General features: G+C 43.1%; 1 protein-coding gene and 1 long non-coding RNA gene across 6 annotated transcripts in view; one reads left to right on the forward strand and one right to left on the reverse strand.

The window, feature by feature from the left end:
- Nucleotides 1-13,789, reverse strand: part of LOC140213638 (uncharacterized) — a 57,376-nt gene extending 43,587 nt beyond the window's left edge. Inside the window, exons 1-2 of the long non-coding RNA XR_011890553.1 lie at nt 13,715-13,789; nt 7,055-7,195 (exon numbers count right to left, since the gene is read on the reverse strand). This is a non-coding gene — a long non-coding RNA (uncharacterized lncRNA). The remainder of the gene's footprint in view (nt 1-7,054; nt 7,196-13,714) is intronic.
- The window catches only part of LOC126543839 (uncharacterized), a 405,430-nt gene that overhangs the window by 164,748 nt on the left and 215,543 nt on the right, over nt 1-25,139 (forward strand). The gene's annotated exons all lie outside the window — the stretch shown is intronic.

The raw sequence follows: 25,139 nt of genomic DNA on the forward strand, positions 1-25,139 counted from the left end.
GTCAGCCCGAAATTACGCGAGGAATAAGTGGACGCCGGGGAAGCGTACAGTATTCGAATCTTTCGTTTACACGTTATATTCATGAGGCGGTTTGAGGTTTACGTGTATTGTGCACACTATAATGTCAGCGGCGGAGCCGTTTATTGTTTGATAATCGCAAAACATGATTTCGCTTCGATCGAGCCTGCCATCGTTCCGCAATATTTGATGTACCAACGCTGTGAAACAACAAATAAACAGAAACAACTGCACATGTGTTGAGCTTAGTGCCTTTTTAAATAAGTTTGTCACGAAGAACATGCATTGTGTTAAGCTATGGCTGCTTTTATTATGCATACGATAGGCAAAAAATAAAACAAACGTTGAGAGAAGGAGGGTACAACGCATACGCTGTGTTTTCTAGCTGTTGTACACTGTGTGTTTCTTTGTCGCACTTCGCTTGTAGTATGTCGTGCCAAGAAGGCCGAATTTCTACCCTTCTATGCTTTTATGGTCGTTGGGAAATGCAAGTTTGTAGCACCTAACCTACGTGTTTTAATCATTTAACGAATACAGGACCCTCCTCACACATTGTTAACTGACGCCCTCCTAGTACGCTTATATTACGTGAACACGAGATGTTCCTGTAAATGGACCAGTTATTCTGGAACGCAGCTAAGCGCAGCATATTTTGCCAAACGCTAAAGGACAAGATGATCGCCACGTCCGCAAATTCTATCTGTGTCCGGCGTGTGAAAGCAAGCAATATATCGTAGAACTGCGAGTGTTTGCTAAGGCGGAGATTTCACTGCAAACTCTGCCGGACTGTTCTAAGCGCAGCTAGCAGCTGCTGTCTCGTTGAGTGGTATCTCATACGCAAGACAGCGCTGCCATGTTTACTACCCTCACATTTGTCTTGGCGGCTGGCCTTGTTTTACGCGGGGTTAGTCAGAGAGAAAACAAATGATACCTAAATATCCTCTTCGCAATGAGTAGGCGTCTGCAGTTGCACAGTTCCTTTAATGAGGCAAATGCTTCGATGTCTGTTTTGCTAGGGTTTGGAGTTCGGCAGGAAAAGCAGCGTACGCGAGATTTTCCTCCGGTGGGACATTAACAGTTAGAATTACTATTATACTTTCGTGGCATAACGGGGCAACACTTCAGTCTGGCTAAACTATTGGACGACTGTTTCGATAGCATCGCGCACTTTCACATAGGCTGGAAAGGAGCGACTCGGTATAACAGTCACGCCTCCAGTAGACAGAGACAGAGGTTGAATACGCCATCATTACGCTTCTCGCTTCGATGTAGGAAGGAAGAGAGTGCTATAGGAACTCAGTTTCGCGGAGTGAAAGGCTCGTTCGTTATACAACAGCCTATCAAGAGTCCTCGTACACCCCCGGAGGTTGACATCCACACGCTGACAGCGCCCAAGCAGTGTAGCCCTTTCGCCCAGGGCTTGGTTGAATTATAATACTGGATGTGGGCCTAAATGTCCTCCACGCGTTTCCTAGAACATTGTTATATATATATGTATATATATATATATATATATAGATATATATGTATATATATATATATATATATATATATATATATATATATATATATATATATATACATATATATATATATATATATATATATATATATATATATGTTCCTCGGGTGTATATATATATATATATATATATACACCCGAGGAACTGAGAAACCAAAGCATATGACAAGGTCGGTCAGGCAGAGTGCTTCCGGGCAAAGGAAGCTGTCAGAATTTTATCACGGGAGTCTCGTCTTCTTTCTCGGGTGAAATACGTTGCTCCTTTACATGCAGTAAGCAAACAGATGGCGTTAAATTCAGAACAAAAGAAAGCAAAGGTTGTGTTATAGAACGATGCCCAACATGTTACTTCGGCCAGCATGTTGGGCATTCGAACCGGCAGCTGCTGAAGCACACGCCACAGCCAATCTGCAGTGCGCACCTGCTAAGTTCTTAGAGTCGACGGTACGGGACGGCTAGGCAACAGCGCCACGACAGCGAGGCAAGTACAGCTCTTTGAACCTTGGCTGGACATTGAAAAGTGGTGACACGTCGCTTCGGTATTCGCCACCGTTACAAATTCTCAAGAGCACGTGAATTCGGGACTGTCACAGAAAAAACCTTTTCACGGAAGGATAAAGAGGTTAACATTAAGTTACCTCTGAGAGAGAGAGAGAGAGAGAGAGAGAGAGAGAGAGAGAGGGGGACATAAGGAAGGAAGAAGTATAAAAGAGTCAAAAGACTGTTTGGCTACCCTACGATGGGGGAAGAGAGAAGGGAAGAGAGAGAAGGGAGAGAGAGAGGGTATAGAGACGTGCACAGACAGTCATTGAGTCAAAGCCGCTCATGCAAACCAGACTTTCTGAGAAAGAACAAAAGTTCCTTCACTGCCTTCTGAGCCGAGTATCGGTGGGGACGGTGCTCTAGTACTGTCTGTTCACTCAGAGGACAATCATGTAGTTTCCTCAATGTGTAAGTTACCTTCGAGATTTTTCAAATAGTCAGTGAGCACAAGCTCTTACGACGGGCACCGGAGCCGTGCAAGCCCTTTTTCAATATAACCCCCTCAAAAGCAAGCAGCTAATAAAGCGCAAACTTTCATCCGGAACAGAAGTTTGTGAAATCTGCTACGGGATATATTGAAAAAAAAAAAAAAAAAGATGCGACATTTCTAGTGAAGCCTACAATTTTGATGTCGTTACTAGCAGAAGCGAAAAGAGGAATAAATGATTTCACAGATTTTGAAGGTGGGTCAGGAGCCTTCCGATATGCTCAAACTTTATGGAAGTCCTGGTTTTGACTACGCAATATTGTAATTGCTTACTGGCATAAATACTCCGCAGAGATGAAGTGTGAAGGAACGTTATGCGTGAGATAAAACTCTGGCATCGCAGTTCAAAAATGTCATCTCCCTAGAAACGCATTACTCAATGAACATATTCAGGACGTGTGAAATAAACACTCCGAAACCCCTAAGTTTGAGGGCAGTTTCATTATTTCAATGGATGACACCAAGATTACTTATTGAAATAACCAAACAGTCCAGGACCACATATCTTTATTACCACGCAGCTGAAATATCCCTGTGATGTTACCGAATAGGACTTATATTTCCATATATTATTCAAATCTTAATTCAAAACAACATTTTTGGAAAAATTCACTTGTTTACACTCTGATGTCCATTCAGGTACCCATCACTTAACTTACAATTTACCCATAACGTGTTGGCTGCTTTAGCCAATTATTAAGTTATCAACTAAAGGAGAAAATAGGGCACGGATGTGTTCTTGCCCTTGATATGTTGGATGGAGAAAGAGACTAGCATGGCAGACATTCGGCAATTTTATAGATGCAACTGAGAAACATCTTCGCAGTATCTGGTGCAGTTGTTTGTGAACCTTCTTTTAGCGTATGCGCATTGTAAGCGTTATGAGCGTACATCGCGCTATTGGTAAATTGGCACGTAAATGACACCCTAAGATAGGTTAAAACGTCTGCACATTTTATTATAATTAGCGAGCAATCAAGTAAAGCTGCCGAAAATCACTAGACATATCATCTACAGAAAAAGTCATAAAAAAATTCTGTTCATGCACCTGCACGGACAAGTTGCAAAGCACTCCGAGAAGGCGTTGTTGGTTGGTTCGATATTTCAACAAGGACGTCGTTTGCTTTTTGTGGGGGAGGGGGGGCGTCGGAGCTATATGGAATCCCGTACAGGTATTATATGCATCACCGGGCTGCTGCTCTTTATTGGATGCGGCAAATTTTCCATTTGATACAGTAAAATGATGAGCTTCGTATTTATTCCAGAGGACAATGAATGACCCACAAGTGGTCTTCACGTAAGATGGAAATTTGATTATTCATGCATTTTACTTCCTGAACGAGAACGTTACAAGACAAGGTAAATCAAAGTTTACTGCAAGTAGCAACATCAAAACGAGCATTCAAAGTTTTGCTTTTTCGAACACGTGTCATTTTGTGCGAATTCCAACTGTTCCTACGAAACAATACCAGGATATACCAGCTTGGAGCCCGCCCACTGAATCAAGAACTGAAGGTTCATTATGAAGCCATTCCTACGTTTCACGCCCTCTGGTACTTTCGTTCGCCATCCATGTCATTACCCGTGTTCCCTAATGAGCTCGGCTTGGCTCGGCTTCAATCTCATCGAGCTCGTTACGCTCAGGACTCCCGGCGCCGACAACGTAAGTTGACGCTGGAGACCGCTCGGATTAGCCGCGTCACGTGACTTCTCAGTCGGTCGTTGATGGGCCCTGTTGATGGGTGCCTCCTTGGGAGTGCTAAGCCTGGTCTGGGAAATGAAGCTATCATTCTGGATTTCCCTCTCTCCCTTCTTTCTCCCTTGTGCGGTACGACTTCTTTTCATGGCCCCTCTCTAAAGTAGACGCGGTGATGTTTTAGATGCTCTTGCCGTCGAATTCATGCCTGGATGGTACTCTGATTTTTTTCTTCTTTTTGTGGGAATGGGGAATGGTTTGTAAGCGCAAAAGTCCACATGATAGGATCATCGCGTTTGTTTGATCCTCCATTCCCTTGTTTGCGGAAAATAAATGGATCTGGAAGGTTCCAGTGGGGGAAGCAATCTATCCGCGTTGCCCCTCGCGTTTCTTTTTCTCAGAGCCTTTTGCAGCCTTCTTTCTGTCTCCTGGGAAAATATAGTGTTTCAAACGTTACGTTCTACCGTCATAAGATAGCGCCATCACCGTCCGCGCTTTACTACTTTTGTTTTATCTTGGTCTCTTCTACGGCTGCACTGACCGTCGTGTTTCTCCTTTTGATATCTTTTACGATTCACATTCAGCTCCCGTCATCCTAATGGGACAGTGTTTCTCAGAGTCAAGAATAAGACGTCTTTGATTTTGACAAGTTACTAGGGGGCCTTTTGCGTCAACTTGTTCCCCTCACGTCCTTGCTGACGTCGGCGAATGTGTTGGCTGCAACTGGCAATCCGCCCTGATGGCAGCTTTAGATCCCCTGCACCTCACGATATGGCACCGTCGTCGGCAAAAAGCATTGTTCACTTATTCCTACTCACCACGGATTCTTGGGCAGCCACCTCTTAGCACTTTGGTGACATATATAATCATTAAGTCGTTCCTTCTGCAGGAAAACAAACAAGAATGTTGTCAGCAATGTATCCTTTCACGTCTACGGGCTGTCACCATCCCTGCTTCGTCCACGCGTTGTGTTGGAAACAAGCAAACGCAGTTTGCACAGTCAACCTAAACCTGCAAGAAAGCGCTGTAGTAGCTTAATACATACAAAGGCGAGACGTAAGCAAAACTTTAGTTATTTAAAGAAACTAGACAGACCAAGCGAATACGTGCTCAGCATCTTGTCCAGGCCGAACCTCACGCGTACTCTCCCCGAAGTCGCGTCTAAAGATCAAATTTACTGTACACGTCAAAAAATGAAGTTCACAGAGACGCAAAGAAAACGAGAGAGAGAGAGAGAGAAAAGGAAGATCTGTTATTCGCGCAAGAGTGCGTAGAATTGCATTTCGGGTCTTGACACCATGAACGGCGGCGACTTGTTTGATAACACTGAACAAACCAATGCCTTCGTTTCCTGGATCCCAGTCTAAATTTCCAGCTCCCGTGTGCTTTACCTTTTCGGGCCATACGTTCCATAGGTCGTTTGCGGCTTGGAGTAACGTTTACAAATGTCTACTCCATCCTCGTCATAAGAGTCGAAAGTGCCGATTGTAAAAGTTTACGGTATGAAGAAATCGATCGCGCACCTTGTGCACGATTATCCTAGTTATAGCGCACAAGCAAAAAAAAAAAAAAAAAAAAAACACTATGCACCACGCTTGACAAGCTTGGCAACTGTTCCCTTACAGTAAGTAGAATCGCAATCCATTCCCCATATCTACGTAAAAACGCATTTGGTATGTCGTCGGGTCCATTGGATTTTTTCGCGTTAACGTTTAGCAGGAGGGAAACGACGCCTTCGCACGTTATGATTACGTCCGGCATTTCCGAAGAATGATGAGGAGGCATCTGATTTTACGGCGTATCACCGCCCGACCGCGGGGGAAAAAACAGATGGAAAAAGCGTGTTATAATGTGACGCTATCGTTCCGTGATCGTGCAGAACCGAACCGTTCATGATAATACTAGGGGGGTTATTTTAGGCCTGCGATAAGTGACGCCAAAAAGGGTGTGGCGAGGAAACCATAAATTTGGACAAGGTTTCTGTGTAAAACTCTTCTTCGGCTGTCCTAAGCTTAGTTCGTAACTGCCGTGATAACAGAGCTATTTTTTCGTGGTTCCTTTTTCTCTTCCGTCTTTGGCGGGTGATCTGTCTATTTAAGTGAATTATTTCTCGGGTTACCCACAGATTTTGTTTCTTTTGTCTTTGTTTTCGCAACGGTACACATCTTGAGATACAATGCGAGACAATATCTTTAAACCGCAGCCACAAATCATTGACGTCACTTTTCGCTCTATACTATATATACTTTAAATACTGAATACTATATATTTTAGGCTTTTTGGCCTAAAATAGTCATTTGTGGCCACTATCAAAGCAGTGATGAGCAATATGTTATCCCAAAATTTAATAAGAAGGAAAAAGAAATACGGTTCTAGCGCAGACAAAGCAGATACATTTCAGTATAATTGGCTGTATACCTGCTATTTCAGTAACGCGCCTGATGGTACCTCAAGATAATAAAGAAATCTAAAATTTATAGCACAGCGCCTTCAATACTTTTCTGGCAGTGGTTTCAGCTGAACGCACAGATCCTGTTGGCGCTTGCCCAGAGATGACGATCCGTACTGACATCGACACATACAGTACCATTGCAAACAGCAGCGCGGGATCAAAAATAGGAAGAAAACAAAAACCCAACAGCGTCATTATTAAAATATTTTCTTTTTGTAAAACGCGAACGAGATATGCTTGACTTACGCCACACTCCGCAGTCTTGCTTACAACTAATAATTTTTTTTTCTTCGTTTCTATTTTTTGTGGTCAAGGTAGCGAAGTCGGACAGCTTACCTTTGTTTCGTAGTGGTTCGCTTTTTCCCCACGGCTCATTGGCCATGAAAAACTGCTCTTGCTCTCTGAAGCAAATGGGGTTTCTCTATAGGCCGAATTACACGGTCGTATTTCTTGCTTGTACCAGTACCTCGAAGAAGGCTGTGAAAGATGATGGTAAGGACACGTCAGTATATTTTTCGAATATTATGGTACTCGTGGGATCGCTCGCAACAAAAAGCTTGCGTCAGTAGGAGCCAAGCACAATGGCTGAGTGAATATCGCTATAATTAATTGTAGGCGGCAGTTATAAGTTTTGAGCGCTTAGGGGCACAAAAAAACGAGAGAAATGTGGATAACCGGTGATCATAACGAAATGATTGCCTATGCAGCAAATAAAGATGTGCTGAGTATTACAAAGCGGTAATTAACGAGGGCACTTTATAACTTTCTTTATGGGACTCTGTATAGAAACATTTTGTTCGATACATTTTATTTCTGCTGCTTATACCTTAGACGGAGTGTTCTGGATTCACATTGAGACGATTTACAGCAACTCGGCTACTCAATGGGTTTTTGGTTAAAATGATCAGTCAAGAGCCATTCCATTTGTCGGTGTATATGTCTGGCATTCGCCGCGACATTGACGTAAAGGTGGCAGCACCATCGTTGCATTAGTGTATAGTCGGTCGGCTGCGCGCACGGCAACGCATAGGTGATGGTGCTTCGCTGTGGACGCTTTCGACCAATTTTTCTCATACTGAAACGCGCTGCTTGCGGTGAACTGCGATTTGCTGTTCCCCAGTCGCACATTCATTCTTCAGCAGTAAAGCAAAATGTTTATTTTTATTGTTATTATCAGTTATAATAATAATAATAATAATAATAATAATAATAATAATAATAATAATAATAATAATAATAAATATCTTTTTTGCCATAACACATATACAGCATTATAATCAGGCCTGTCTAAGCCTACAAGGGTTTGTGGGACATGGCCCTGCAAAATTGGCAAGGCTATACATTGAAATACGAAAACAATCACATATAAAAAAATAATGACGCTGTTACGTGAAGCGCGCGACATTACATTTGGCTGCGCAAATTTATTTCAGCAGTACCTAGAGTTCAAGCTTACATAAAACGAACAAAACATACAACACAAAATGCAAGAATTCGAGTCTTTGAAACAATTTCCTCATAAATGTTATCTGAGATAAGAAGGCAAAGCAATGTGAATATGGAACATGTTTAGCCTACAGAGGACGTATGATCTTTTTCAGTGATATTTTCGAAGTTGCTGTGAAAATTCCCTCTGGTAGATGGTTAAACAGATTAGGAACGTACACACATCGCCGGGCCTCACCGTATCTCGTTGCGGAACGAGGCACAGTGTAACGCAAGCCCGAACGGAGCATGCGCACAGGTTTATGCTCAACATTGAAATCCGAGTTCCAAAAATGACGTAATACCACCGTTTCAACAAACAATGAGCGGAACGATGGAAAACCTACGGCGGTAAATATGTTTCGAGAAGAAAGCAGAGGCGAATTATACGCTACACTTTGGAGCATGTTTTTTAAATAATAATAATAATAATGTTTATTACCACAAGATATACAAAACAACACAAGCAGGCCGGTCTCAGCCACAGTTGGCTTGTAGGACCGTGCCAATGAATATGATAGACAAGGCAAAAAAATATACACAAATTGATGAGACATGAAGAAAAAAAATAAAAAATGAAACGAAAGGCAAAAAATTGAAAAGAACAAGATAACATTTGGTTATCTACATATAACAAAAGTAGAAGAGGTAAATATTGCGATGCAAACAAATTTACAAGAGGTTAATTTTACTGTCGCTGCTTTGAGAAGTATTTGAGCGTGCTTTTTGATGGCGCGTTAAAAGTTTCTTCTGGTAATTTGTTAAATATGTCAGGCACATAAGCACAGCGTCTGGCCGCGCCATACCTTGTGGCTGAACGAGGAACTACATAACGGACTTGTTTTCTAAGCTCTCTTGCGGCGGCACTTTTTTGTTTGAAAGCGTAATTCCAGAAATGTTTAACAACTGTTTCTATAAGTAACGAATGGAAGTTCGGTAGACCAAGCTCACGGAAGATATTTGCAGATGTTACTATTGGGGAATTGTATGCAACATTTTTAAGAATGTTTTTTATAATCCGGTCTACCCTGCATTTATAACGATCCGAACTAAAGCCAAAGACAGTAATGCCACACCTCAACACACTGTAACCTAGTGCATGTGCTATAATCTTTTTTAGAGACGAGGTTGCAATACTTTTGATATTAAACAACAGCCATGCTACTGACCTCAGTTTAGAACAAATAAGTGATAAGTGATGTTGGCACGATAAATTACTATCGAAATAGATTCCGAGATATTTCACAAATCCACGTATGGAATAGGCGCACATTTACAATGAACACAGTCTTACTCATGCAAGTAGAGAGGCATGTTAATAACAGTAGTCTTAAGTGGGTAGTGAAAACAAAGAAGTTTTGTTTTTAGGGCATTTACAACAATTCCATTATTAGAGAATCAAAGCATTGCCTTGTACACGTCATTTTGGAACATTTCAGTGGACGTTTTATAAGAAAGGTGTTTCGCTAATAATACAGTGTCGTCAGCATACTGGAATACTGAGCATTTCGAAATTGCCAAAGGGAAGTCGTTAACAAAGATATTAAACAAAAATGGCGACAAAATGGACCCCTGAGGAACTCCAGCTTTTACCGACAGCTTAGAACTAAATACACCCTTATCATCGGTAGAGACCATCTAAAATCTGTTGCTCAAGTAATTTTCGAGAACCTTATAAAAAGGCCCACGAAATCCCCCAAAATGCAGTTTACTTAACAAGATTTGATGATTCAGGGTGTCAAACGCTTTCGCTACATCTAAAAATAGCGCACATGTGAAAAGATTCCGATCGAATGCCGAGAACAGTTCATCTGAAAATTCCTCAAGCAGTGCCACAGTACCACGCCCTGCAATAAAGCCAGGATAGAAAATTTAAGAAAACAAGACATAGTGTGGAAAAGAAATTTTTCTGAGACCTGAGCAATAATAATAATAATAATAATAATAATAATAATAATAATAATAATAATAATAATAATAATAATAATAATAGATTATTATTATTATTATTATTATTCGTAAGGTGTAACTTTTACAACGATCTACTTCAACGACAACTTGACGAAAAGCTAACCATGATCTCTTCTTTAAAGCCAGAACAAAGGCAAAGGAGGAGGGTTAGCGATTTTGTTGGACGAAAGAAGGCAAGGTCATCGTGAAAAAAAAAAATGAAACAGGTTCTCTTGGTCGAATTGGTAAACAAGCAGACCAGGAAAAGTTTGCTTAGCCAGCCCGTTAGTTTTTTTCTTTCAGCAAACTAGCGGACTTCATTTAAAACAGAATTTTGATGCAATTCTGATCAAAATTTTACTGTTAATATTCGAAATTAATATTTGAAGTATGCGTAAGTACTGGGAAGGATATAAATTTCTGGCTGAGCCTGCAGCTATCATGGGAGACGTTTTTGTAATAGCGGAAATCAATGTTTGCCAGGCTTGCCTTGACACATACACCTTGCATGCCTTTCCGCATATATTGTTACACCAAACAGGTATCGCGGTGGAGGTATTGCTCTCTTTGTAAACGACAACTGTGAAGCTTCTTCTGCTAATGCTTCTTTTGTACATGCGGAAACTGTGATGGTCAAAGTTTGTAAGCCGTCATTTTCTATCCATATCTTATCGATTTATCGACCACCTTCATGCCGCCTTTCACGCTTTCTTGTAGGGCTTGATTAAACTTTGCGGCAGTGGAGCGCAGTGGACCAATTCTGTCTGGTCGGAGACTTTAATACCAGCATTTCTGCTCTGAAAATAATGTCTGTTTGTGATTATCTATCTGCCTTGTCCGCTTATGGTCTCGAATGTACAATTGGAGCTCTTACTAGAGCTGGATTAGTTAATACTAGCTTAGTGCAATCCCACTTTGATTCTGTATGGCGGTCAGAGCTCTCAACTGTTTATTTAGGTCATATACTATTCTACAAAGGTTGCCTGACCACTACGTTATAGCGTGCCGTCTTGTATTACCAGACGCGTCTGGACCGCCGTCCATCGGAACTGCATCCGGACAGCGCAGCTGGCTTGTGTCTATAATTAATAAATCCAAGCTTATATAATATTATCGTTTTGTTTGACTGGGCATCCTTAAGCAAAGAAGATTCGCCGGTCAAAGTGCGTGAAAGGTTCTGTACGCAACTGAAAAAAATTGAATTACATTGTACGTGGTTGGTAGCTTAGCCGATAAGGAAGAGTCATTGCTGGATGAACACAGAAGTTCTTACTGCTATTTCGCATCGTGATATCTCTTGGAAACGCTGAAAAAAAATCCGAGAAACCTAGCATGCGATTAGAATACAATTCGGTAAGAAACAGAGTTGTGGCTCTTCTGTGTGGCACCAAACGCCGTTACTCTTCTTTTTTAGAAATCCCGCGAATCGTCAAACAATATAAACAAAACTTAGTCTTTGATAAATCATCTCAGAGGGATGAGTTCCAGTAAACAGACAGTTTTCGATTCTTTTCAGCAACTTCCCACAGCTGTGGCTGATGCTTTCAACAGGCATTTTGTAAGAGAGCCCCAAAGAGCTGTCTCTCTATCCACAAAGACTCGGTCGTTAGCGGAATCCATATCTGCGTCAGCTTTTCTTCCGAGAATTTCGAGGTGTGAACTGGAAGGAATTCTTTTCAGTTTCCGTCCTAACGAGCCCCCTGCATATTATAGATTGCACATCATCTGGAGGAATTTGAATGCTCTGTCATATAATATCCTGCATATACTGAACGGTTTTTGCAAGGTGACCAAATCGTGGAATGCCTAAACACTGCAGTTCTTTTACCGCTATACATGTCAGGGAAGAAAGATAATATCGAAAAATATCGGCCAATTTATATCTTGCCGGAGGTTGCTTATGTCTTAGAAAAATTTCTTTCCCACACTGTATTCTTTTCTTAAGAAATTTGCTATCCTAACTGATCGACAGTTCGGCTTTGTTTCTGGCCGTGGTACTGCGGCACTGCTTGAGGAATTTTCAGATGAACTGTTCTCGGTAATCGAACACAATCTTTTCGAGTGTGCTCTCTTCTTAGATGTCGAGAAAGCGTTTGAGACCCCGAACAACCAAATTATTTGCGGAAACTGTTTTTTCGGGGAATTTCGGTGGCCCTTTCTACAACATTCTCAAAAATTACTTGACCAACCGATTTCATGTGGTCTCTGCTGATGACCAGGGCGTTTTCAGTCATAAGTTAATGCTGAATGCTGGTGTTCCTTTGGGGTCAGTTTTATCGCCATTGTTGTTTAACATCTGCCTTAATGACTTTCCTTTGGAAGTTTCCAAATATTGGGTGTTCCGGTAAACTGACGATACTGTGTTACTGGTAAAACATCTCTGTTACAGAATGTCCGCTGAAATGTTGGAAAGTGACGTGTGCAACAAAATGCTTTGGTTTATTAACAACGGAATTGTTGTCAATGCTTTCCTTTCTCCACTCAAGACTACCGTAATTAACGTGCCTCTCTACTTACATAAGTCGAACAGACTTTTCTGTAAATGTGCGTCTGTTCTATAAGTGGATTGTGTTGAACATCTTGGAATATCTTTGGATAGTAACTCATCTTAGCAAAATTACTTATCGCTTATTTGTTCAAAACGGTGGCCAGTCGCTTGGTTGTTGTTTATTATCAAACGTTTTGCACCCCTCTCTGTAAAGAAATGATTGTACGTGCACGGGGTTAGAGTGTGTTGATATACGTCATTACAGTCTTCGGCTTCTATTCGGATTGTCCGAGACGCAGAATAGACAGGATTGTAAAAAATATACTCTTAAAAAATGTTGCCTACAATTTCCCAATACTGACAGCTGCAAATACGTTTGTGAACTTGGTCTATACAATATTCAATCATTGCTCATCGAAACAGTTCTCGTCAAACATTATTGGAATGCATAGTTCCTCGTCCAACCACGGGGTATGGTGCGGCCAGACGCTGTTCATAATATGCCAGGTATTTTGAACTAGTATGAAATTTTTTAACGCGACTTCAAAAAGGAGGCCGTAAGACTTATTGAAGGAGCTATGGGGAAATTAACATCCAGAACGTTTAAGAAACGTAATGTTACTTCTTCTATTTCGTTTGTTTTAAGTAAAATAACCAAATGCTATCTTGCTCTTTTCAATTTATTGTCATTCATTTTGTCTTTGTTCTACATGCCTCATTAGTTTATGTAATTCTTTCCCCATATGTATCATGTTCATATGCACGGTCCTAGAAGCCAACTAAGGCTTAGACCGGCCTGTTCGTGTTAGGCAATTTGGTTAGTAATAAGTATTATTATTATTATTATTATTATTATTATTATTATTATTATTATTATTATTATTATTATTATTATTATTATTATTATTATTATTATTATTGTAACTACTACTGCTGATGCTTACTGCCAGTGTACTTCGATAGCTTTCTGAGATTCTCGCCCCCCGCTCAACAGACGAGGCGACGTGCACTTCGAACATTCGGCACAGTATGTCGGGTGACGAGAGACTGCAAACAGCCGGGGCCATTTGTACCTTTACATAAGAGCGCATGCCTTCCAGTTCTTGAGTACGCCTCCGTCGTCGGGGGCGGCACTTGTAGGCGAAATTGTAAACTTCTCGAAAGTCTGCAAAAAAAAAGAAGTTTAATCTATATTTGAACATTGATTCTGCCAAAAGCCGTCCAGTTCCATAGAGCTAGCACAGGAACTCACGTTACCTACCCTCACCTGTAGACGCAAGAAATCGGATGCACTTTTTCTCCACAAATGATTGCATGGAACAATCTGCTGCTCGCACTTGCTTTCTAATGTGCGCTTTTACATTCCTCAGAAAAGCCCAAGAAAAATGGAACAGCATGCCCTTCAGCCTTCAGATTTTCGGGACCCTCTATCTAGACTGCAGGCGACATACAACGCCCATTTAGAGTTCTTCGATATCTGCATGCCTAATTTTATACCTTCCTGAAAAGAGTTTGCAGAGGAATTTCAATAACTGAAGAAAAACTCTCATATCTGTTGTGTGTTCCGTCATTCCAATTTTTTTTTTGTGTTTCTTCACTTTTGCTCTGCATTCTCTTTGTATACACATTTAATGCTCTCTCAAAATGTGTATTCGCGAAAAAACGTTTTTTTTATGTCTGCGCGCGCGCGTGTTTGAGTGCGGGCGTGCACTGTTTTTTCTGTGTATTGTTTTGCCGAGTGCGCCAGCACCGAGGCCCTCAAAGTTCTTCCTGAGTATTTTAATAAACACCTTTGGTTGATTGATTGATTGATTCATTCATTCAATCATTGATTCATTGATTGATTAATTGATTGATTGATTGATTGATTGATTCATTCATTCATTCATCCATTACTATAGGTTACATAGACGAGGGTTTGTCACACCACAGGGAACATCCGCTAAACCACACAGCTTCCTGGAAAAATTATAAGGCAAATTCTAGCAAGGCGACCGCTTACCTCTCTCGCGAATGCTGAGTAGTACACGGTTTTGTCTAATCGTCGTGCTTATGGCTTCAGATGTTCTTGTGGACCGTCTTCACTACGCTTTAACTTTCTCAGCTTTCCAAGCCATCATAATTTTCTACACGCACCAGCGCTCTAGGTCTCAGCGCACATGCGTACTGATGGCGAATTGCTGTACTTACTTGCATGGAAAGCTGAGCTAACACGTATATGCGTATACTTCATTGCCTATACATCATCATCATCATGATCATCATAATACTAACTTTATTGCCCAACATAGTTATACTTTTGCCAGAGCGTTATAATACAGATGGCTTTTTGCGAAACTTGGCTACAGTTGCATAAGTACCGAACATGCAAGTGAGTTTCGTCTGCTGAAGCATACTGCTCTACAGTCGCGTGCAATATCAGCCGCAATACGGAAACCATTATGAACGGGTCCTGATGAGCGCAACGAAGTGTCCTCTAATAAATACCAGCAATTGGCATGGTGTATGCCGCTTCAATTTTTCATATGTGTTTGCCTCCAGGGAGTCCTAGCGGCCCTTCGACCACGAGCACCGCGTTGCAGTTTCTATTGAGCGCGACTGTACACGCTTGTAAGCAATGTATATATGCATAATATATGCATTCTTCTCTCATGCGACGTTCAGTGCATGAGTATGCCGTCCTTAGCGTTTGCAACAATGTAATGTGTCATTCTATATTGCTTTCACAAAGAAGGGGAGGACACCGAAAGTTTCTGCCAACATTACCGTGTATATCATTATCAATAAAAAAATTACAGATAGCTGTATGTGGTATATCTACGAAGTAACGTGCACTACCATATTACCTCATAAATTTCAACTGCACAGAACATTATCAGTCTCAAAAAATGAGTATGACACACTACTGCAGAAGAGCTAACATCACAAAGTTATACCTCCATTTGCTTCAATTCACCGGGAAACGCGAAATGCTGCCGCTCTTTTCAGTTATCTAGCTGTGTACGTCCATCTGAGCGATGGCATGGAAACGGGGTCGTCAGGTTGCTTCGTTTACGAGTGTCAGAGAAGAGAGGCATTTTTATCGCCTTGCACGGTTAGGCGAACAAATAATATGAGAAATGGTTCTTTTGACGTATATTTTTCTACCAATTAGGTAATCAGGGAGACCGCGAACTTCTGTCATGCTAAGGGAAATTATTAGTGGAGGGCAGCACACTGTTGCGATTTTTTGCGTATGAGTACTGACGTAAGGAGACATAAAGGGAGCAGTACAGACGAGAGAGCAGACTCGGGTCACAGATATTTTGGTGCAGGGTGTTGTATAGAGGTAGTGCACGTTACTTTGTAGATATACCATATACAGCTATGCGTAGAGAGAGAACACGACGAGAGAGAGAACACAACTAAAATTCTTGCGTGTTCCGTCCAGTGGTATTGAAGTTCACCGGTAGCCCGAGGGCAACTCAGCTGCACCGCCTGATTATATTTTCACGGTGACTTCATTAATACTAGGGGAGTCCGGTCCCTGTAATCTGGGCACAGGCGCTCGCATTCCTCTCGCGCGAAACGAGAATGCCGCCATGCATTTTAGACGAGCGACCCCTCGAATCAGCGGTGCGCTAGCTTTCATTATTCAATTGGAAAGCCCGGAGCTTCCGCGTCATTAACAAAGGCCATTACAGGGCCTGTGGGATGAAATTAGTTTGCGCACGTGGTCTTTCACTCAAGGCTGTCTGGGCCGGAATCAGGAGGCGGTAATTCGAGTTGAAATGTGCAGGCGCCACGGAGAATGAAATGGATCTCCAGTGACGTCAGTGCCTGCACTTACTGATAGAGATAACAGCACTGTGCGCGGAGGACTCTGTACGACGTTGTTCCTCACTTTTAATTGTGACCCCTGGCGTGATCTCTTATGCGAGGGGATTCTCCACACAATAGGAGACTTTATGGCGAGAGAGCAGCTTCTCAGGGATTGTAAAAGTAGCGTTTCGTGGGCATCGCGTGGGAACCACTCCTAAAAGCTAGGTGTGCAGTGTAGTAGGAGGATGGATAAAAAGAGGACGAGCAGGAGTAAGACGAGTAGAGGGAGAAAATGCATAGAGGTTTGTCACCGTAGTAAAACCGGTTGGCTGCTCTATGCGCGCAAAGGGGGCACAGGGAATGAAAGGTACTATATTGTCACATGCTGTAATGTTGGAAGAATAGTACATGGATTGTGGTGGCCTTAGAGACGACGAGAACGATTTTGGGCTATCGCTTCTCCACGCATGCTGGCAACGCCGTTAAAAGGCATCTGTAAATAGAGGTAGGCTCCTTCCTTGCCGTAACAATATAGACGAGATAAAGCTAAAAATGAAGTTAAGAATGAAATAAAGTACTTGCCAAACACGCCATCGAATTTGCGAAAATAGAAAAAGTGAAAGTGAAGAAGTAAATCGCAGTTTCGTCCGAAATGCGAAGCATCGATTGCGATTGCAAATTATGAGACAGCTATACGAAGTGAGAACAGTAGCTTTATCTACCGCGTAATCTTGTACACGCTCGCCTGCTAACTAAATAATCCTGCACTAGGATACCTACGCCACAATTTCTCTGAAGCACCGAGCCATTTAATATTATTACTATGTCAAACGCAGATTAGATCTGAACTCGAGTATGCGTCTGCTGTCTGGGATCCGGGCTTACGTAACCTTGCAGACACAATAGAAGTCGTTTAGCGTCGTTCAGCTCGCTTTATTTTATGAAACTGTTACTGTACTGCCAGTGTTTCACTGATGAAGTCTAATCTTGGCATTCCTAACTTGCTCTTAGGAAAAATATCACGTCATTGTCTCTTTCATAAATATTTACTTGAACGAGTGATTGAAACGCGAACTTTTATCACAACCATCGTATTTGTCATCCCGCACTGATCACCAGTATAAAGTAGCCATTCTTTTTTGTCGTACTAATTTGTTTCAGGATTCAATTACACCCAAGTCTAGGTCAGAATGAAACCGCCTTCCCAGCACTATCGCCAGCATGGAAGATGCACAGTTATTCAAGGCTGCCGTTGTTGAACACTTCTCAGAGTAACCTGGGCTGCTATTCTTTAATTCCGTTTCGTGTTATACATGTACAATAGTGTCGTTTGCTGTATTGTCATTGAAGGCCTCTATTATTGACCTCTGTTAGAATAACCTGCTCATTTAATTATTAGTTTTCTATTTCATATATAACAATGTTGTTTCCGTTATTATAATTCTATAAACACAATTTACCCACCGTCTTTGTAATGCCGTTTGGGCCCTGTGGGTATTCCAGTAAATAAATAAATAAATAAATACATAAATAAATAAATAAATAAATAAATAAATAAATAAATAAATAAATAAATAAATAAATAAATAAGTAAATAAATAAATAAACAAACATGGTGTCACGCGTACACAGGCAAACGTAACCACACCTCATTCGATAACAACCGACACTCGCTGTCTAAACGATGGCCTCAGGAAGAGCGGCAGCGGCAGCGAGCGATTGACCTTCGTGCTGCTTCTCGCTTCAATGCCAAATAGGCGGCGAGAACGCAGCGAGCCCGAAGCTATCAACCCTCGGCGACCCTGCATTGTACTCATCGCAGATCGCTTTCGAAATAGGGCGCGCGGTGCAGCGCTCAGCCGCGCCACACGCAGCCGCTGCTGGAGTAAAGGCTTTGCACGGGTTGCTTTGTTTTTTTTTTAGTATTCTTGCAACTTATTGATACTTATAGACTTTTTGCAACTCGCATATGCACCGCGGCAAACTGCTGAAATAGGCGACCCGCATAACTTCTTAGCCTATACGCGTGTCATTCGCATCGGAGTGCTTCTGCCTAAATTATCCAGCCTATTGCCCAGGCTACCTCGCTCAGAACATTTCTCTATTCCTCAGTGTTTCCGCTGTGATAAGGATTCTTTAATTCTGCACTAGCTGAATTTTCGCTGAGTTAATCTTTTTTCGAGCGATCTTGCGGCTTCCTAACGCACCAATAGACGCAACATTATGAATATACTTTGTAGAACGAAGCTTCAGTGTGCATTTACAAAAGACCACTATGCTTTAAAAGCAATGTGTACCAAGTTGCTGAGAAAACAGAGCCCAGAGGTTCTTCGGTGTATACGTTTAGTAAAGCAGTCAACGGGCGCACTAGTTGGCGCACTTTCATGATTATATTGCGCTTAGTGTTAATTTAATTAATTATGGGGTTTTACGTGCCAAGACCACTTTCTGATTATGAGGCACGCCGTAGTGGAGGACTCCGGAAATTTAGACCACCTGGAGATCTTTAACGTGCACCTAAATCTAAGTACACGGGTGTTTTCGCATTTCGCCCCCATCGAAATGCGGCCGCCGTGGCCGGGATTCGATCCCGCGACCTCGTGCTCAGCAGCCCAACACCATAGCCACTGAGCAACCACGGCGGGTGCGCTTAGTGTTACACAGACGAACGACAGGGACAGCACGCGGACGTACGTAGCGCAAGCACATCCGCGTGCTGTAGCTATCGTTCGACTGTGTAACACTAAGAGCAATATAATCATGAGTGTATATGTTCTTGCGATCGTGCTTGCAATGCCATGCGCGCGCTATCGTCAAGTTTCGACGGGATAGCTGACCTGCGCATCAGAAGGCCGACCAATTCGCTCGTGCGTGTCTACGTAGAAGAGTCGCGTGACCGTTGTGATCACGTTCAGCAATCGACGTTTGCAGCTAAATATAGTTCCCCGCACCCAGCGGTCGAGACGTGCCAGTTCGTGCTGCGTTCCTTATCCGCGTAGTTTGCAACCGTGCCACCGTGCGCCGTGCTGCAGGATATTGCGTGGAACTTCGAAAAACCGCGCACGTAGGATCTATTTTAGGCGCTCTATGAATACCGCGGCGCAGTGACGTAGAATGTATAAGTGAATGAGCTGGAAGGGAGAGGGGGGGGGGGGGGGAGCGGTGACGAAGTTGATGGCCCCTCGCCGTTTTTCTGAGTGCGTTCGCCATAGCGGCGCTGGCAAACAGTGCGTCCGGACGCTGAACTGGTGCTTAAGTGGTCACGAGATACAGTAGCCTCGTCCTGCGTAATGTGTTGTACCCTCGCATTACTGCGTCGGATGTCCATGCGTAGTGATTAGGATACACTATGGTATAGACACTTGGGCAACTCAATATTAGTTCCGGCCAAATTTTGCGAAAGAAAATGAACCACACAAAATAAAGAATAATAAGGGACGATTTAGCGGTAACTGAGAGGCAAATGCGTTGGTAATACGTCACACCTCTTTGAGGTTCAGGATCCACGATGTAAACCGCGATCTCAGCACATTGCGAAGTGTTTATATATATATATATATATATATATACATATATATATCATGTTAGAGGTTTCCCATACTTCACTTGGCATGGCATGGCAAGAACTTTATTTTAGTCCAGAGAAACTAGCGTCCGAGGGCACAAGCCCCCAGGCTAAGTCGGTGGCTCCGCCCACGTAGGCACCGGTAGGCCAAAGGCTTTCCCGATGTCGTGAGCTCTCCGGACGGCCAGGAGTTGATCTTGGAGGACTTCGCTGGATATGCGCCGACTCCAGTCCTCCTCACTGTTGAGATCCGAAGCCCTCTGGTTGGGGCACAGCCAGAACATATGATCAAATAGACACGAAGTGTGTCCACAACTTTTACATTCCGCGGGAAAATCCCGGTCAATTTTGTTAAGCACAAAAGGTGTGGGATAAGATTTAGTTTGAATCATTCTTAATGTGACTGCCTGAGCTCGGTTGAGCTTCTGATGGGGGGGAGGAAAAAACCTCCTGCCTTCCCTACAGTGTGAGGTGATCTCGTGAAAAGTAGTAAGTGGGTCTTTGTAGGAGCCGCAGTCATCCTGGAGCAGTTCCTGATCTGATGCGCGGCATGTGAGATCTCGCACAGCAGAGTGAGCTTGCTCGTTAGGATTGCAGCCACTGGGGCTGACCGAGTGGCCCTGATGAGCCGGAAACCAGACTAGGTGTGAGCTATCCAGTTGGTCGTAATTATGAGTATTAATATTGTGTATAAGTAACTTGTGTGCTTCCACTGAGATGAAGCCGGCTGAGTAATTCCTAATAGCTGTACGGGAATCAGAGAAAATCGTGGAGCCTCTCCTCATTGTAATTGCAAGTGCTATGCTTGCTTCTTCGGCGGCATGAATGGAGGTCGTTCTTAGTGACGCCGCGTTTATTAATTTACCGCTCTCATCGACCACGGCAATAGCGTAGCGGTTGCCCGATCCATAACTAGTTGCATCGACAAAAAGAGCTGAGCTGTGTTGTTGGTGCAGTTTACCCAGAATGAATTTGGCCCTGGCGTCCCTTCTGCCCTTGTTGTACACAGGATGAATATTTCTAGGTATGGGGTCTACAACTAATTGTGTCTCCACCTCCTTGGGTATTTTGAACTTAGAGACGTCTCCTCCTCGAGGCAGTATTCCGACTTCATCTAGAATTTTACACCCTGGCTTAGTGTTGGAGAGTCTTGCAATTTGTGACATCGAATGTGCCTCAATGAGCTCATCTATAGTGTTATGAAGTCCTAACTTGTTGAGGAGTTCGGTACTCGTTCCGTGCGGGAGTCCCAGAGCCCTTTTGAGTCCGGAGCGTATAAGTGCGTTTAGCTTAGCCTTCTCTCCCTTCCCCCAGTTCAGGTATGATGCAATGTACGTCACATGACTGATGAAAAATGCATGATATGCTCTGATGAGATTGTCCTCCTTGAGGCCTGCATTTCGGTTTGAGACCCTGTCCAGGAGCTTTAAAGTACTGTTGGCCTGACCTGTGAGACGGTTTAGGGCCGTAGCGTTACAGCTTCTTACGTCAATGAGAAGACCCAGAATTTTTATTTGCTCTACTCTGGGTATGACCCGTCCTGTGTTGTCTGTGATTTTTATTGGCAGAGTTTCTAAAGGCACAAGGTTTCTAACACCTTGTCTCCCCTGTGTGAAGAGCAGCAGCTCAGATTTACTAGGTGATAGCCTGAGTCCGGTGCCCTCAAGGAAGGATTCTGTGGTGTCTACCGCTGCCTGTAGTGTCTGCTCTAGTGCTGCGAGTGACCCCCTTGGGACCCACACTGTGATATCGTCAGCGTATATGACGTGCCCCAAGCTCGGGATTTTGCACAATTCCTCCGAGAGCCTGTGCATGGCAATGTTAAAGAGGAGTGGGGACAATACTGAACCTTGTGGTGTGCCGTTGTTGCCTAAATTGTATGGACCGCCTGTGACTGTACCGAGTTTGACCCGAGGTGTCCGATTAGCTAGAAAGGACCTCACATAATTGTAAAAATTGCTTCCCAGGTTCAAGGTTGAGATTTCATGTAGGATATGTTTATGTGCAACCGCATCAAATGCTTTGTTAAGATCCAAACCCAGGAGGCCCTTTACGTCCCTGCTAGGGTCGTCAATAATAGCCCGTTTGATCATTAGCATGGCGTCCTGTGTGGATAATGCCTTCCGAAAGCCTATGAGATTGTGTCTGAAAAGCTCTTGGTGTTCTATGTGTTCTATTATCCTATTATGAATAGCATGTTCGGCTACTTTGCCAATACAGGATGTAAGTGATATGGGCCTGAGGTTCTCCATTGTTAGTGGTTTGCCGGGTTTCGGTATAAACGTCACCTTGGCCTCCCTCCATTCCGGTGGGACAGTGCCGGATCTCCAGTGATTATTAATTTTGACCGTGATTATGTCTATGGCATCATCGTCCAGGTTTCGCAAAAGTTTATTTGTGATGCCATCCGGACCGGGGGCAGATCTCCCATTTAAATTAAAAAGTACATGCCTTATCTCAGCTGCAGTGAATTCACTGTCCAAGTCCGGTTGCGATATTCCGGAGTAAGGTTCGCTTATTTCTTCTTCGTTTTCATATTCATTTTTAAGTGGCAGGTACATGTGTGCGAGGTCATTTGCGACCTCTGTTGCTGTCCGCCCTATAGTTATCTGTTTATTGACGAGCCTGTTTACGGTGAGGTTTGTAGTACCTCTGGAGAGCTTGTCATTAAGTAGGCTCTTCAATAGGTTCCATTTGCCTCCTCTGCGCAATCTGCCGTCTGTTTCTAAGCAAGTTTCGTCCCATTGTTGACGTGAAAGTTGAGCCGCGTATGTTTCGATATCACGATTAACTTGGGCGACCTTGGCTCTAAGTCTTCTATTGAGTCTGTGACTCTTCCATCTGGTTAAAAGGGCATTTTTCGCTTCCAGCAAGTGAGCTAGCTTGCAGTCCATTTTTGGGACTTCGATTTCTGTTGAGACTACTTTAGTAGCTTTCTTAACCGTTGCCTTTAGCTGATCTAAAAGCTCCTCATAAGATTCGTCATCTATGCTGGTTTCCTTACGCAGCTTACGGAAGAGATCCCAGTCCACGTATTCATATTTCCTTAGTGGTGGTGGTTGCGTCTGTAAGATGACTTCAATTATGTAGTGATCACTTCCTAAATTCTCCTGCAGATTGTCCCATGAGCCTTCAATTCCCCGAAGGAATGTAAGATCAGGGGTTGTATCTCTGGTAGTGGAGGTACCAGTTCTCGTGGAGAAGTTAGCATCTGTAATAAGAGCAAATTTTAATTCACTTGCCGTGGTTGCTAAATTAGTACCCTTGACGCTCTGATGACCATAGCCCCATTCTTTGTTGGGAGCGTTGAAGTCCCCAGCCACTACGAGTGGGGCTGTATCTGCCTTACTGGAAATGCGGCCCAAGAGGGTCTTAAAATCCCTTTTCCTATCTTGCGGAGAGCTATAAACGTTAGCTATATACACGTTAGCTGCTTTTTTGTTCTTCAGGATGAGTTCGATCATTTGTGCTTCTAGACCAACCTTGTACTTGGGAAGCTCGTGAGTTTCATAGGAGGTACCCTTTCGAACCAAAGTCGCTATTCCCCGACCCCCTGCAATGGTCAAGGTTTCGGAGTTGTAACCCGGTAGAGAGATATCCTCCTTAGCTAGTGTTTCCTGTAAGAGAATAACGTGCGGCTTAACTTTGGCCGATCTAATGAGCTGCTGCAGGGGAGCCTTGCGCCTTCGGAAACTCGCACAATTCTACTGCCATATTTTAATGTTATTGTTGTCGTTTGAAGCCATTATGATACCACTGGTTGACTACCCGAACCCCTAGAGTCCGCGCTCGGGCTACCGTTTGTGCCTCCGTGGACTGCCGATGCAGCCGCTGCGCTTGCCTTTGCCTTAACTTTGGGCCTTTCTAGTTGACCCACTCGAGCATCTAGATTAGTGATGAGCTCCATGATTTTCGCCAGAGTCCTGTCTATTGTGGCTAACCTTGCGGCTATTCTCACTTTTCTGTGTTTGGGGGGTGCCTCACTCTCGCCCATCTCCTCTGCCTCAGAGGTTTCTAAATCTTCCTTCTCTGTTTCGCTAATGGGAACGGGGTGGGGGGCTTTACGTTTAGGTTTGCCGGCCAAGGGTTTTGGAGCCGTTGTCTCCATCTGACTACGGGGTGTTTCGGACCTTTCTTTAAAGGATTTGAAAGCCTCCCTGAGCTCAGACAGCTCCATACTTCACTTAAACTTTTTTTTTCCGCTGTGACACTTCTAACACTAACGAATTACAAGCTACGCAGCTTCCCCACTTCCGATTCAATGCAGCACCAATGTCATGAACTCCATGGCACGATCCGCCATCCTTAGCCATACGACCGGCTAAACAGTCGGTCTTGTTCATGATTTCGTTCATGAAGCGATGCTGATTATTTGTCTTCACCTGAACGTGCCTGTCGACTACCTACGAAGCTTTCGGTGATCCACTTGCACGTCTGGAACAAACCTTGGGTCGTGTGCAGCATGCGTAAAAATACTATAGCGCCCACAACGCTAGAGAACGAAACAAAACAAACTAACGCAAATAATGTCACGAACAAACTTCGCACGAATGTCATGGACATTGCAAACCATGTGCACAAAATATTGAGATGATATAGTTCAATGTTGGAAGACGCAAGGAATTTCTCAAGTCTGGCTAGTTGCAAACAGCACTCACTGGAGTGTTCAAAAGCGATCGCTATATGAGGACTACAAGTTGAACTAGAACACACTTTTAAGGAATAGAGTTGCTACAGTGAAAAAGAAGACTGCCACATCTTCAGAGATGAGCCGTGGCACGGGGAAGCGACATTAAATTGTGAAGGTCGCAGTTATTTAGACAGCGTCAAGGAGATCCAGCAGCGAATATATATATATATATATATATATATATATATATATATATATATATATATATATATATATATATGTACGTATAGTGAGCATAGAACTAAACATCGCATTCGAATACAACAGCAAAAGTACGCGAGCAGCCATTTGGGAGAAAAAAAGTCAAGTGTCTGAAACAAATAGGTCATGCACAACAATTTGACGAAACGTAGCTGGGCGTGATGGTCATCTTACTAATGGGGGATCTTAATCTTGAAATGGCTCTGCGAGCTGGATAGTGAGGACATTGAGGTGAAACTTT

Source organism: Dermacentor andersoni, chromosome 10 (assembly GCF_023375885.2).
Source record: "Dermacentor andersoni chromosome 10, qqDerAnde1_hic_scaffold, whole genome shotgun sequence".
Taxonomy (NCBI): domain Eukaryota; kingdom Metazoa; phylum Arthropoda; class Arachnida; order Ixodida; family Ixodidae; genus Dermacentor; species Dermacentor andersoni.